Here is a 15,178-nt window from a genome sequence, read left to right on the forward strand (position 1 = left end):
AGTTTCCCATTTTTATTGTTTTTAGCCTGAGAAAAGACAAATTCATACTCTACTACGTGTTCAAAGCAGACAAACACTGCTTCTCAGCCTTTTGGCTAAGATCAAGTGTAAAACAAACAAACAAACCCTGCAAAGATCATAGTTCAAGAAAACCTCAATTGTTTACTAGAACATGAGGGGAGAATCACAGAAAGGAGAAAGCCATAGAAGGAGAGTCCCAAATTATGTACATAAATTCTGCCAAGTACTTGATTGGTCTCTGAAACATACACAGGTAAGGGAGACTACAAGCAGCCTAAAGATAAAATAAAAATAAAATAAATGCATTAATATTTGAAGTGTTGCTCAAGAGACAGACTTTGTAATCTTAGTCCAAACTAAACAAATATATAAATATATGTAAAACATATAATCAGCACTCTTTTGAACAATATAAAAGAATCTAGAGCCTCCACAATGTAATATTCACAGAGACTAGGATATAATCCAAAATTACTCAATAGAAAGGAAGAACCAAGAAAATGACACTCAGTCTCAAGAAAAAAGACAATCAATTGAGATTAATTAGTGATGACTCATATACTGAAATTAGCAGACAAAGATTTTTAAAGCAGCTATTATAAACATGCTCAGTAAAGTAAGGGAAATATTCTTTCAAGTAATATATTTTTTAAAGATTTATTTATTTATTTCTCTTCCCTTCTCGCCCGCCCCAGTGTCTGCTCTCTTGTGTCCATTCGCTGTGTGTTCTGTGTCTGCTTGCATTCTCGTGGCAGCAGGAAGCTGTGTCTCTTTTTGTATCATCTTGCTGCGTCAGCTCTCTGTATGTACGGCGCCACCCCTGGGAAGGCTGCACTTTTTTCTGTGGGACAGCTCTCCTTGCAGGGCACACTCCTTGTGCATGGGGCTCCCATATACAGGAGACACCCCTGCATGGCATGGCACACAGCAGCATCGCGCATGGGCCAGCTCACCACACAGGCCACAAGGCCCTCAGTTTGAACCCTGGACTTCCTATATGGTAGGCGGATGCTCGATCAGTTGAGCTGCATCCGCTTCCCTCTTTCAAGTAATTAAAAGATAGAAAATCTCAGGCGAGAACTAGAACCTATAGGAGAAAACAAGAAAGTTCTAGAACTGAAAAAAATACAACACAAGAAAAATTTTTAATTTTCCTGATTGGCCTTAACAGCAGAACAGAGATGACAGAGGAAAGAGTCAGTGGAATAAAAAGAGAGAACACTAAAAATTATCCAATCTGAAAAACAAGCAAAATAAGATAGAAAATAAACAATACCTCACTAATAACAAAAGGTCTAACACATATGAAATGGGAATCTTAGGAGAAAGAATAGAACAGAAAAGTATTTGAAGACAAAATGGCTGAAAATTTCCCAAATTTTCATAAAAAACCATCATTTCAGATTCAAGCAGCTCAGTGAACCCATGTCATAATCAAACTGCTAAAAAACAAAGATAAAGAGAAAATCTTGAAAGCAGACAGAGATAAGCAACACATTAAATAAAGGGAACACCAATTCAAAATATTGATGACCTCTTTCAGAAACTACAGAGGCCAGAAGACAGTGGAACATGTTTCAAAATGCTGAAAGAAAAAGCAAAAAACGTGTGAACTCCTTTTTTTGAAATCCAGTGAAAATATCCTTCAAGAATGAAAGCTATGTGAAGATATCTCATATGAAAGAAAACAGAAAATTTGTCACCAGCCAATCTTTCCTAAAAGAAAAGCTAAGAAAATTTCTTTAGATTGAAAGTAAATGAGAATAGATGGAAACATGGATATTCGGGAAAGGAATTAAGAATATAGGAAATTATAAATACCTAGGTAAATATAGAAGACTGTATTTTCCTCTCTCTTTAAAATGCATAGGACTGCAAAGCATAAATTATAAGAATGTCTTGTGTGGTTTATAATGTTTATATATACAGTTCATATGACAATTACATCTTAAAGGGAGGGAGGGTGGAGAATTGACCTATATATTTGTCAGGTTTCTACATTTTAAACATAGAAACTATGCAATATTCACGCAGGGGAGACTGTGAAAAACATAGAATATGTATTGTAATCCCTTGAGCAATAACTACAAATATCACAAAAAAGCATAGCTAAAATAGCCTTTAGATAACTTAGACTGGGCTTCTAAAAAAAAAAAAGTCAAATGTTTCAAATGAAGGCAGGAAAAGGAGAAACGAGCATAAAACAGAGGGGACACACAGGAAACAAATAATAAAATGATAGACATAGCCAACTATATCAATAACTACATATTTATGGACTAAATATTCAAATTACAAGACTAACAGGATTAATAAAAAAAGACTCAACTTTATACTGCCTGAGACATGAATTGTAAATATGAAGACACAAATAGGTTGAAGGTAACTAAATGGAAAATGATCTACCATGCACACAATATGCATTTATACAACTGGTGTTGCCATATTAATGTCAGACAAAATAGACTTCAAGACAAAGGATATTAACAAAGAGAGATACTTCATTGCGGCGGCTTGCTCAGTCGGTAGAGGTGGGGTCTGGCTGCGGACGAGGGGTCGGTCCAGCTCTGGACGAGGGGTCGGTCCCGCTTGGGACGAGGGGTTGGTCCCACCTGGGACGAGGGGTCGGTCCGGCAGCAGACGAGGGATCGGTCTCACAAGGGGTTGCGCGGTTCGGCTGACGGGGTCGCCCGGCGAAGCCGGCGACGAAGGGGTCGCCCGGCGAAGCCGGCGACGAAGGGGTCGCCCGGCGAAGCCGGCGACGAAGGGGTCGCCCGGAGAAGCAGGCGACGAACTGGGGACAAGGGAGGCCAGGCCCTTGTCGGGGGCTCTCAGGACTGGAGGGTGCACGGCAGAAGAACTACCGCGGAGACAAGGTAAACACGCAAGTCCACTTTACTGAGGGAGAGGCAACAGTTATAGGGGCTGGGGAAGGCTGATTGGTCGAAGCCATGCCCTGTTCTGATTGGTTGCCGGTGAAAGGTCAGTGGGCGGTACTGGACGGGGGAGGGGTGGTGGTTAGGGATTGGCTGTCGCTGTTGCTGGGGGAAGGGGCAGGGTTTAGGGATTGGTGGCTGCTATTGCTGGGGTGGAGGGCAGACTTGAGTTTCCCGCCCACGCCTGGCTGTTGCTGCTGTCGGGGGGAGGGAAAAGGGCAGACTGGATTTTTCCGCCCACACCTGGCTGTTGCTGCTGTCGGGGGAGGGGAAAAGGGCAGACTGGAATTTTCCACCCTGCGCGCAGGGAGAAAGAAGAAGGGTGCCGCCCTACAGGCATCGTGTGGCGCCATCCGGGAGGAGGGGCGGCCGCGGAAGCATGGCTGCCGAGAAGGGGAGACCCGAGGGCACTCTGCGCCCATGCCGAGCTCCCTTCAGGGGTGGCGGTGAGTCCGACCAGCCACCCTATTATGGGGGCAGCAGCTTGGCCTGCCGCGGCTGCTCCCCCGCCAGGCCAGCAAACCACACTTCAGCCCGAGGGGTGACCGCACTTCATAATGATAAAAATGTCTATTTATTAGAAAGAAACAATTATAAGTGTGAATGTGCCTAATAGACAACTTCAAAATACATGAAGCAAAAGCTGATAGAAAAGGGAGAAAGACAATTCCACAATCAGAGATTTAACATCTCTTTCTCAAGCAACTAGACACACACACACACACAAATCAAGACCTCAAGGAAGACGGAGGATTAGAGAGACACCGGTCTCACTTCTGTCTCAGAAAAATAGCTAGGGGACAGGCAGAAATCGCCTGAAAAAGAAGTTTGAGGGTTTAGGGCACCTGGAGAAGGCTGGACACCACCCAGAAGAGAGAGGAGCAAAGGAAAATAATCTCAAAGGGAAAACTCTGTGAGTAAAAGCTGTAGCTGCTGACACCCATCCTCCCACCCTCAGAGCAGACAACTTTGACTTCTCAGGTCTCTGGCTGGTGGCTACAGACAGAGGGGTACATGGGTCCACCACCCCTGGAAAGGAGAGAGAGGAATGCAGTTAAGGCTGATTCAGCTTTTGGTTAGCCAATTTGGTCTGCTGTGCCCACGAGCCCTTCCAGGCTGGGTGGTGCCATCCCATGGTTTGCCCTAGTTGTCCATAGAGGAGGAAAGAGATCCAGCTCTTACAAACACCGTCCCTAGTGACTGGGACTGGTTGTTGAGGATGCAGAGGGGAGTGTAATTATTTGCTACCTGGGAAAAGGGAAGGGTTGCCAGCAAATTTGGAGAAGAGCCTTTGAGAAACTTTGATTTCTGAGGCTCTGAATAGCCTTGAGGCAGAATCCTCTATGACACTGTTGGGTCAATGTTGCAGCAAACACTCTCTGACCAGGATTTGAACTGAGGGGCTACCGATGAGCACCATCTGAGGGCAGACCAAGGAAGAGATGCAAGGAAATTAAAAGTAATAAATAAGAGAGGCTTTGTCTGGAGCAGGGAGTTGAATGATAACATGAAGTTCAACAAAATATGTGTCATGGGAGTTCTAGAAGGAGAAGAGAAGGGAAAAGGGGCAGAAAGAGTATTTGAGGAAACAATGCCTGAAAATTTTACTCTCACAAAAGAAATGAATTTGCATGACTGAGAAGCACAGTCAGAGTGTACCCCAATCAGAATAAATCTGAATAGATCTACTTTAAGACACATACTCTTCAGAATGTCAAATGCCATGGATAAAGAGAAAATTCTGAAGCAGCAGGAAAAAGCAAATCATCACATACAAGGGATGCCCAGTAATACTTAGTGAAGTTTTCTCATCAGAATCCATGGAGGTGAGAAGACAGTGGAATGATATAATTAGAATATTGAAAAAGAAAAATTGCTGGCTGACAATTCTCTATCCAACAAAACTGTCCTTCAGATAAGAAGGTGATGGGAAGCGGATTTGGTCCAACAGATAGGGCATCCACCTACCACATGAGAGGTCCAAGTTTCAAACCCAGGGCCTCCTGACCCATATGATGAACTGGCCCATGTGCAGCGCTGATGCGCTTAAGCAGTGCAATGCCACGCAGGGGTGTTCCCCAGGTAGGGGAGCCCCACATGCAAGGAGTGCGCCCCGTAAGGAGAGCCGCCCAGCGCAAAAGAAAGTGCAGCCTGCCCAGGAATGGTGCCGCACACAATGCTACTGATGCAGCAAGATGACGCAACAAAACGAGACACAGATTCCTGGTGCTGCTGACAAGAATACAAGCGGACACAGACAAATACACAGCAAGTGGACACAGAGAGCAGACAACTGGGGGTGGGATGGGCGGGGAAGGGGAGAGAAATAAATAAAAATTAAATCTTCTTAAAAATATATATGAAGGAGAGTTTAAAATATTCACATATAAACAGAAACTAAGAGAATTCATAAAAAAGAATCTGGCTTTGCAGGAAGCATTAAAGGGAGCCTTGCAGCCCAAAAGAATAAGCCAGGAGAGAAAGGGTGAAGAAGAGTATAGAAGGCAAGTATAACAGAAAGGATAACCAAAAGAGTAAAAAGACAGATGAAAATAAGATACGTCATATGAAAACCAAAGAATAAAATGGTGCAAGTAAATAATGCATTTATAGTAATGTCACTGAATGTGAGTGGATTAAACTCACCAATCAGAACACATAGACTGACAGAATGGATTTAAAAATGTATGAGGCATCCATAGGCTGTTTATAAGTGACTCACCATAGATCCAGGGATACAAATCTGCTAAAAGTGAAAGATAGGCAAAAGATAATCCATACAAACAGTAACCAAAAAGAAGCTGAGATAGTTATATTAATATTGGCCAAAATATACTTTAAATGCAAAAAGGTTTTGAGATACAGAAGGCCATTATATATTAATAAAAGGGACAATCCACCAGGAAGAAGTAACAGTCATAAATATCTATGCACCTAATCAGTGCGACCCAAAATACATAAGGCATGGGAAGCAGATATGGCTCAATGAATAGAGTGTCTGCCTACCACATGGGAGGTCCACGGTTCAAACCCAGGACTTCCTGACCTGTGTGATGAGCTGGCCCATGTGTAGTGCTGATGCGCGCAAGGAGTGTCGTGCCATGCAGGGATGTCCCCTGCATAGGGGAGCCCCACGCGCAAGCAGTGCACTCCGTAAGGAGAGCTGCCCAGCGCAAAAAAAGTGCAGCCTGCTCAGGAGTGGCGCCACACATGTGGAGAGCTGATGCAGCAAGATAATGCAACAAAAAGAGACACAGATTCCCCGTGCCGTTGACAAGAATACAAGTGAACACAGAAGAACACACTGTGAATGGACACAGAGAGCAGACAACTGGAGGTGGGGGGGTGAGGAGAGAAATAAATAAATGAAAATACATGACCTTGAATAAAAGGGTCAACTCAGACCAACAGAATATCTCAATCTACATATAATAGCAAGAGTTAAAAATGCTTTTTGACCTGAATAAAAGGGGGAAACGGAAAGGACAAATGAGTTTATATGGCTATGAGTCTCCAAAAAGAGCCGGGAGGTTATCAGAGGGGTTGCCCTTATGCACACCTCAGCAGAGGCCCAGAGACAGATAAAGTAGATACAACCCCAGGTATTAGTTCTTCTGAGGGCTACAGAGACCCACAGGTTCTATGGTCATGGCAGATGGAGTTCAGTGCCATCTCAGTTGGCCCTACTTTGGAGTTTGTGTTTCTGTGTGATGGAGCTGGACTCAGATGTGATCTTTGTCCACAAGCCTCTCCTGTTACTTTTACTGGAACTGTAGTTGTTGCTGGGGTTTAATGTATACCCAGGGGACCTGAATCTCTGGACTGACCATGTGATAGCCAGGCCCTGAGTCTCAACAGACTTGCATCTCCTACACTCTGGCTTATTGGACTTACCCCACTCAGCTAACATGGAGGTGAAGAAGGTCAACCACCACACCAGGGAGCCAAGAGTGCCTACAACTGAAAGCAGGAGGATTGCATCCAGTATCCATGTGGATACCCCATCTTGATATAGATGTGGAGTGGACACAACCATTCTAAAGTCCACAGGATGGAGGAATAGAGTATGGATTAGAGTGGACTTACTGATATTCTATTCATGAACTCTTGTGATTAGTAATCGAAGAAAATGTGGCATTGGTGTGGAGAAAGTGGCCATGGTTGCTGCTGGGGGTAGGGAGTGGGAGGACGAGATGTGATGTGGGGGCGTTTTTGGGACTTGGAGATGTCCTGAGTGGTGCTGCAGGGACAGTTACCGGACATTGTATGTCCTCTCCCATGGCCCACTGGGTGGACTGTGGGAGAGTGTGGGCTATGATGTGGACCATTGACCATGAGGTGCAGCGGTGCTCAGAGATGTATTCACCAAATGCAATGCATGCCTCATGATGATGGAGGAGGTTGTTGTTATGGGGGGAGGAGTGGGGTGAGGGTGAGGGGGTTATATGGGGACCTCATATTTTTTTAATGTAACATTAAAAATAAATAAAGACAAAAAAAAAATACATGAGAGACAAACTCTGCCACAACTGAAGGGAGAAATATACATCTCTACAATTATAGCTGGAGATTTCAACACACCTCTCAGATCATTAGATAGACCAACTAGACAGAAAGTTAACAAGGAAACAGATAACTCGAACAATATGATAAATGATCTAGACCTAACAGACACATACAGAACTTTGCATCCAAACTCAGTGGTTTATACATGCTTCTCAAGTGCTCATGGATCTTTCTCCAGGATAGACCACATGTTATACCACAAGACAGGTCTCAATAAATATAAAAAGATTGATATTATACAAAGCACCTTCTCAGATCATAATGGAATGAAACTGGACATCAGGGAAGTGGATGTGGCTCAAGCAATTGGGCTCCCATCTACCATATAGGAGGTCCAGGGTTTATTTCCCAGGGCCTTCTGGTGAAGGCCAGCTGCCCCATGCAGGAGAGCTGACACAGCAAGATGGTGCAACAAAAAGAGACACAGAGGAGAGACAATATGAGCACCATAGACCAGGGAGCTGAGGTGGCGCAAGAGATTGAGCACCTCTCTCCCACTCCGGAAAGTCCCAGGATCAATTTCTGGTGCTATCTAAAGAGAAGACAAGCAGATACAGGAGAACACACAGCGAATGGACACAGAAAGCAGACAGTGCAAAATAATGGGGGGGAGGGAGAAATAAATAGATAAATCTTTAAAAAAAAATCGTACATCAATAATAGATGGGAAAGGGGAATGATTGCAAATGTATGAAGGCTAAATATTACATTCCTTAACATTCAGTTGGTTGAAGAAGAAATTTTAAGTGAAATTAGTAAATATCTCAAGATGAATGAAAATGAGAACACAACTTATCAATTCTTATTGATAAGCAACAGTAGAACTGAGAAGGAAACTTATAGACTTATAGTTCTTTAGAACTACATTAAAAAAAGAAGGAAGAGCTAAAATCAAAGATCTAACTGAACAACTGGAGAAACTAGAAAAAGAACAGCAAACCATTCCCAAAGCAAGCAGAAGGAAAGAAATAATAAAGATTAGGGCAAAAATAAACTGAGAACAAAAAAATAGAGAAAATGAACTAAACCAAAAGCTGGTACTTTGAGAAGACCAATTAAATTGACAAACCCTTAGCTAGACTAATAAGAAAAGAGAGAATATGCAAATAAATAAAATCAGGAATGAAAGGGGGGACATTACAACTGACCCCCACAGAAATAAAAAGGATCATAATAGGATATTATGAGAAACTGTAAGCCAACGAACTAGACAACTAGATGAAATGGACAAATTCCTAGAAAGGCACAAACAACCTACACTGATGCTACAAGAAATAGAAGAACTCTTCAAACCAACCACATTTAAAGAGATTGAATCAGTCATCAAAAATCTCCCAATAAAGAAAAGCCCAGAACTTCACAGGTGAATTCTACCAAGCATTTTGAAAAGAATTAACACCAATCCTGTTTAAACTCATCCAAAAAATTGAAGAGGGAAAATCCCCAACACATAATGGAGCCAACATCACCCTAATACCAAAGCCAGATAAAGACACTACAGGGGAAACGGGTGTGGCTCAACCAGTTGGGCTCCCATCTACCATGTGGGAGGTCCAGGGTTTAATGCCCAGGGCCTCCTAGTGAGGGCAAGCCAGCCCATGCAGTGAGCTGGCCCACGCAGAGTGCCAGCCCATGTGGGAATGTGGCCCCATGCAGGAGAGCCGCCCTGCATGGGAATGCCACTTTGTGCAGGAAAAGCTGTCCCACGCGTGAGTGCTGGCCAATGTGGAGAGCTGGCACAGCAAGACAACACAACAAGGGACACAGAGGAGAGAAAATAAGAAGACATAGCAGAACAGGGGAGTTGAGGTAGCACAAGAGAGTGGTCACCTCTCTCCCACTCTGGAAGGTCCCAGGATTGGTTCCTGGAGCTGCCTAATGAGAATACAAGCAGACACAAAAGAACACACAGCAAATGGGCACAGAAAGCAGACAATCGGGAGAAAAGGGTGGAAAGAGAAAGAAATAAATCTTAAAAAAAAAAAGACACTACAAGAGGTAAGTGGATGTAGGCTCAAGTGATTGGACTTCTGCCTACCACATGGGAGGGCCCAGGTTCAGTTCCCACTCCCTCATGGAGAAGATGAGCAAGACAGCGAGATGCTGCAATGGGCAGGCATGGTGAGCTGATGCAACAAGATGGCACTACAAGGAGGCAAGAGGAAAGACAATGAGAGACACAACAAAGCAGGGAGCTGAGGTCACTCAAGCAATTGAGCAACTCTGTCCCACATGGGAGGTCCCAGGTTCAGTTCCCAGTGACTCCTGAGAGAGAGAGAGAGGGAGAGAGAGGGAGGGAGGGAGAGAGAAGATGAGCAGGCAGAGCAGTGAGCACAAACAATGAGGGGGAGATAAATAAATAAAATAAATCTTTTAAAAAATGCATTAGAAAATGTTTTTTTAAAAAGACACTATAAGAAAAGAAAATTACAGACCAATCTCTCTAATGAATATAGATGCAAAAATTCTCAGCAAAATACTTGTAAATAGAATCCAACAGCATATTAAAATATTTCTACACAACCAAGTAGGATTTATTCCTGGTATGCAAAGGTAGTTCAACATAAGAAAATTAATTAACACAATACAACTCATTAACAAATTGAAGGAAAAAGCCCACATGATCATCTTGATGGATGCAGAAAAGGCTTTTGACAAAATCCAGCATCCTTTCTTGATAAAAAAAACACTTCAAAAGATAGGAATAGAAGGAAACTTCCTTAACATTATAAAGGGTATATATGAAAAACCCACAGTCAACATCATACCCAATGGGGAAAGATTGGAAGCTTTCCCTCTAAGATCTGGAACAAGACAAGGTTGCTCAGTGTCACTACAGTTATACATTGTGCTAGAAGTTCTACCTAGAGTAATTAGACAAGAAAAAAAAAAGGCATCCAAATAGGAAAAAAGGAAATACAACTCTCAATATTTACAGATGACATGATTTTATATTTAGTAAATTCTGAAATATGTATGACAAAGCTATCTGTACTAATATGTTTAGCAAAATGGCTGGATACAAAAGCAACATGCAAAATCAGTAATGTTTTTGTACCCTAGTATTGAACACTCGGAGTGGTAAATCAGAAAAAAAAAATCCACTTACAATAGTAACAAAAAGACCCAAATACCTAGGAATTAATTTAACGAAAGATGCACAGGACCTATATTCAAAAAACTACAAAACATTACTAAAAGAAATCAATGAAGACCTAAACAAATGGAAAGATATTCCATGTTCATGGATTGGAAGGCTAATTACTGTGAAGATGTCAGTCCTACCTCTCTTGGTTTGCCAAAGGGCTGCTGATGAAAAGTACCAGAAATCTGTTGGCTTTTATAAAGGGCGTTTGTTTGGGGTAAAAGCTTATGGTTCCAAGGCCATGAAAAATCCAAACTGAGACATCATCAGAGATGCTTTCTCACCAAAATCAGCTAATTTTGATTCTGGTGTGTTCCACATTGTGAAGCAAGATGGTCACTGATCTCTGCCCAGGTTTCAGCCTTCCCCTCCAGGCTCACCCTTTACTCTAGAGCTCTGTGAGCCCAGCCTCATGAGGCTTTGTGCTTGAGTGACCTGTAATCCTTTCTCTCCTGGCATAAGACTTGTTTCTTTCTGTGCCTCCTATATCAGTCTCAGCTGTTTTGGTCTCTTCCCAATTTCACCTCTAAGATAGCAAGCAAATGGCTCATCTTCTCCCAGGGCCTCAGCTGTTTGAGCCTCAACATATGACTGGATGAAAAATAGAAGAGCTCTTTCTCTTTATGTGTCTGTCTGAGTGAGTGTCCACTTATATCAGACCCAGCATAGGGGCAGGAACTCAACCTGAGTCATGCCTCACTGATGTGGGGAAAAAAAAAAAAAAAAGGCCTATGGCAATCTTAACAGGTGATCTAATCATATAACCCTCAGTTAAATTTAATGCAATCAAAGGGTATTACATCCAGAGGAATAGATTAGTTTACAAACAATATTTCTCTTTTCGAGATTCATAAAATAATCTCAAACTGCCACACTACCCAAAGTGATTTATAGATTCAATGCAATACCAATCAAAATTCTGAAGCCTACTTTACTGATATAGAAAAGGCAACTACCAAATTTATTTGACAGGGAAAAGGCAACTGAAAAGCCAAAAACATCCTAAAAAAGAAGAGCTATGTGGGAAGAATTTCCCTGCCTGGCCTTAAAACATATTACAGTGCTACAGTGGTCTGAATAGCATGGTATTGGCATAAAAATTGACACATTCATCCATGGGATAGAATAGAGAGTTCAGAAATAAACCCTCATTTCTATGACCAAGTGGTTTTTGACAACCTACCAAGTTCATGTTAGTAGAACAAAACAGTCTCTTCAACAAATGGTTCTGGGAGAACTAGATAACCATAACCAAAAGAATGAAAGAGGATCCCTACTTCATTCCCTATACAAGAATCAACTCAAAATGAATAAAAAACCTAGCCATAAAAGCCAGGACCATAAAACTACTAGAAGAATAGGGAAACCTCCTCAAGATCTTGTGATAGATAGTGGACTTTACACCCAAAGTACAAGCAAAAAAAGGAAACATTGATCAATGGGACCTCCTCAAAATTAAACACTTTTGCACCTCAAAGGACTTTGTCAAAAGGGTGAAAAGGCAGCCAACTCAATGGGAGAAAATATTTGGAAATCACATATTCAATAAGGGTTTAATATCTATGATATATAAAGAGAACCTACAATTCAACAATAAAAAGCCAAACAATACCATTAAAAAATGGGCAAAAAACTTTAATAGATATTTGTCCAAAGCAGAAAAGCAAATGGCAAAAAAAAAAAAAAAAACATGAAAAAATGTTCAGCATCTGTAGCAATTAGGGTAATGCAAATCAAAGTTACAATGAAATGCCATTTCACACCTATTCAAATGGCCACTATTAAAAAAAAACAAAACAGAAAACTACCACTGTTGGAGAGGATGTAGAGAGATAGGAATTCTTATTCACTCCTTTTGGGAATGTAGAATAGTACAGCTACTGTGGAGAACTGTTTAACAGTTTGTAAGGAAGTTGAATATAGACTTACCACATGACCCGGCAATACAACTACTACGTATATACCCAGAAGTACTGAGAGCAGTGACACAAACAGACATCAGTACACTGATGTTCATAGTGGTGCTATTCACAATTGCCAAAAGATGGAAATCACCCAAGTGTACAGCTGATGAATGGATAGACAAATTGTGGTAAATATATACAATGGAATACCACTCAGCTGTAAGAAGAAATGAATCATGAAGCATATGACCACATGGATGAACCTGGTGGACGTTATATTGAGTGAAGCAAGCCAGACAGAAAAGGATAGATTATGTAGACTGTGTTATCATGAACTAAATATATTGTGTAAATTCATGGAGTTAATGACTAGGATATAGGTCACCAGAAAATAGAATGTGGTTAGAGAATGGAAAGCTGAGGGTTAATCTGTGCAGAACTGGTAAAAACGTTGTTTGCAAATCTTTGGAACTGAATAGAAATGGTGAAAGCACATCACGCATTTATAGCAAGCAGTGCTAACATATGGCTATGACAGTGGTTGAAAGGGAAAATCTAAGGTCATGTATATTACTAGAAGGAAAGCTAAAAAATGTAACATTGAACTGTTCAGCATAGAGAAACCTCATGTGAAATAAGAGTATGGGTAATATGGGAATTGTGAAAAAAGCACAGCCTGCCCAGTAGTGGTGCCACACACACAGAGAGCTGGCGCAGCAAGGTGACACAAAGAAAAAGAGATGCAGTTTCCTGGTGCCACCGAGGGTGCAAGCAGACACAGAACACACAGTGAATGGACAGAGAGAAGACAACGTGGGGGGGGGGAGGGGGGAAGGGAAGAGAAATAAAATAAATCTTTTTTAAAAAAGAAAATGGGTAATTTACATATATAAAACTTTTTATTTGAAACTGAACAAATGTACGTTAATGTTACAAGATGTTAATATCAGGAAAAAATACAACCAAAGCAAAATATGGACAGTAGTATATAGTAGCATATTAATAATCTTCCGTTAAGGGTTAAAAAAATAAATAAATATGCTAAGTGAAAGAAACTGGACAACAGGTACTATATATTGCTTGAGTCCATCTATAAAGAATACAAATAAATTACAAAGATAGAAACAAAATAGCAGCTGTGTATGCCAGGAGAAACAGAGAGAGATTGAGAAGTTTCTACCTGAAAAAGCTAAAAAGAGAAGCAAACCCATTATAAGCAGGGAGGAGAAAACAAGAAAGAGCAGAAATTAACATAGGTAAACAGACAAACTGGAGAGGAAATTAACACAGCCAAAGTTGATTCTTTGTGAAAGAGGAACAAAGTTAATAAACCCCTAGCTAAATGGATCAAGAAAAGAAAAGAAAAATTGCCGAACACAAATATCAGAAATGGAAAGGAGTTATCATTACAGATCCTACAGACATTAAAGGGATACTAAACTAAGGGGATATAATGAACAATGTTATGCCAACAAATTCAATAATTTAGTTGAAATAAACAAAGTCCTTGAAAAATGCTACTTTATCAAAACTGACAGAAAATGAAACAGAAAATCTGAATAGTTTTATATCTCTTAAAGAAATTGAATTCAATTTCAAAACCTCCCCACAAGGAATCTGGGCTCCATGATCACATTGTTTAGTATTGATTTCTAGCAAACATTTGAGGAAAAAATAATGCAAATATTGCACAGACTTTATCAGAGAAGAGGTGGGAACACTTCCCAACTCATTTTATGAATCCAGTATTACCTGAATATCTGAACCTGACAGACATTAACAAAAAAAATTACAAACTAATATTGCTTTTGAGTATAGATGCAGAATACCCAAATAATCGGAACTATCAAAGGGCGGGAACTAAAAGTAGACACAATTTTTCTGGAAAGAGAGTTAGTTCTATATATGAAAGAACTGACAACCAAAACTAAGTAAAGAAAAAAAATGGTTGTAACAGGGTGGTAAGATGCAAGTATAAAATCAAATAAAAATTAAAACAATTGGATTACCTTTTTTCCATCTCTCCAATATTAAAAAAACAACTGATGATCATGAGGGGAATGTATACTGTCAAAAACTATTCTTGAGAACATAATCTGGCACTTTCTTTTGGAGTGCCAGTTGGCTAAAAAGTTGGGATTCAGTACATGTGTCCTGTGTTCTTGGGTCCAGCTTCTTCCTTTCTTTTTTTTTTTCTAAGATTTATTTTTTTTATCCTCACAATTGTTTGCACTGTCTGCTTTCTGTGTGCCTGTTCATTGTGTGCTCTCTCCCTCTGCTTTTCTTTTTTTTTTTTTTGGAGACACCCGGAGCTGAACCCAGGACCTGCCATATAGGGGGAAGACATCCAATTGCTTGAGCTACCTCTACTCCCAGCTTGTGTCTTTCATTGTGTTTCCTTGTTGTGTCTCCTTGTGCATCAGCTTGTTGTTTCAGCTCATTGAGTCAGTCCACCACGTCAGCTTGCTGTCCTGCTTGTCTTTTTTAGGAGGGACTAGAAACCAAACCCAGAACCACCCATGTGGCAGACAGGCATCCAACTGCTGAAGCCACATTCACTTCCTGTCCAGCTTCTTACTACAGGAGAAAGGCAAGTGTTGGGTGTA

The sequence above is a fragment of the Dasypus novemcinctus genome, chromosome 4 (genome assembly GCF_030445035.2).
Source record: "Dasypus novemcinctus isolate mDasNov1 chromosome 4, mDasNov1.1.hap2, whole genome shotgun sequence".
Taxonomy (NCBI): Eukaryota; Metazoa; Chordata; class Mammalia; order Cingulata; family Dasypodidae; genus Dasypus; species Dasypus novemcinctus.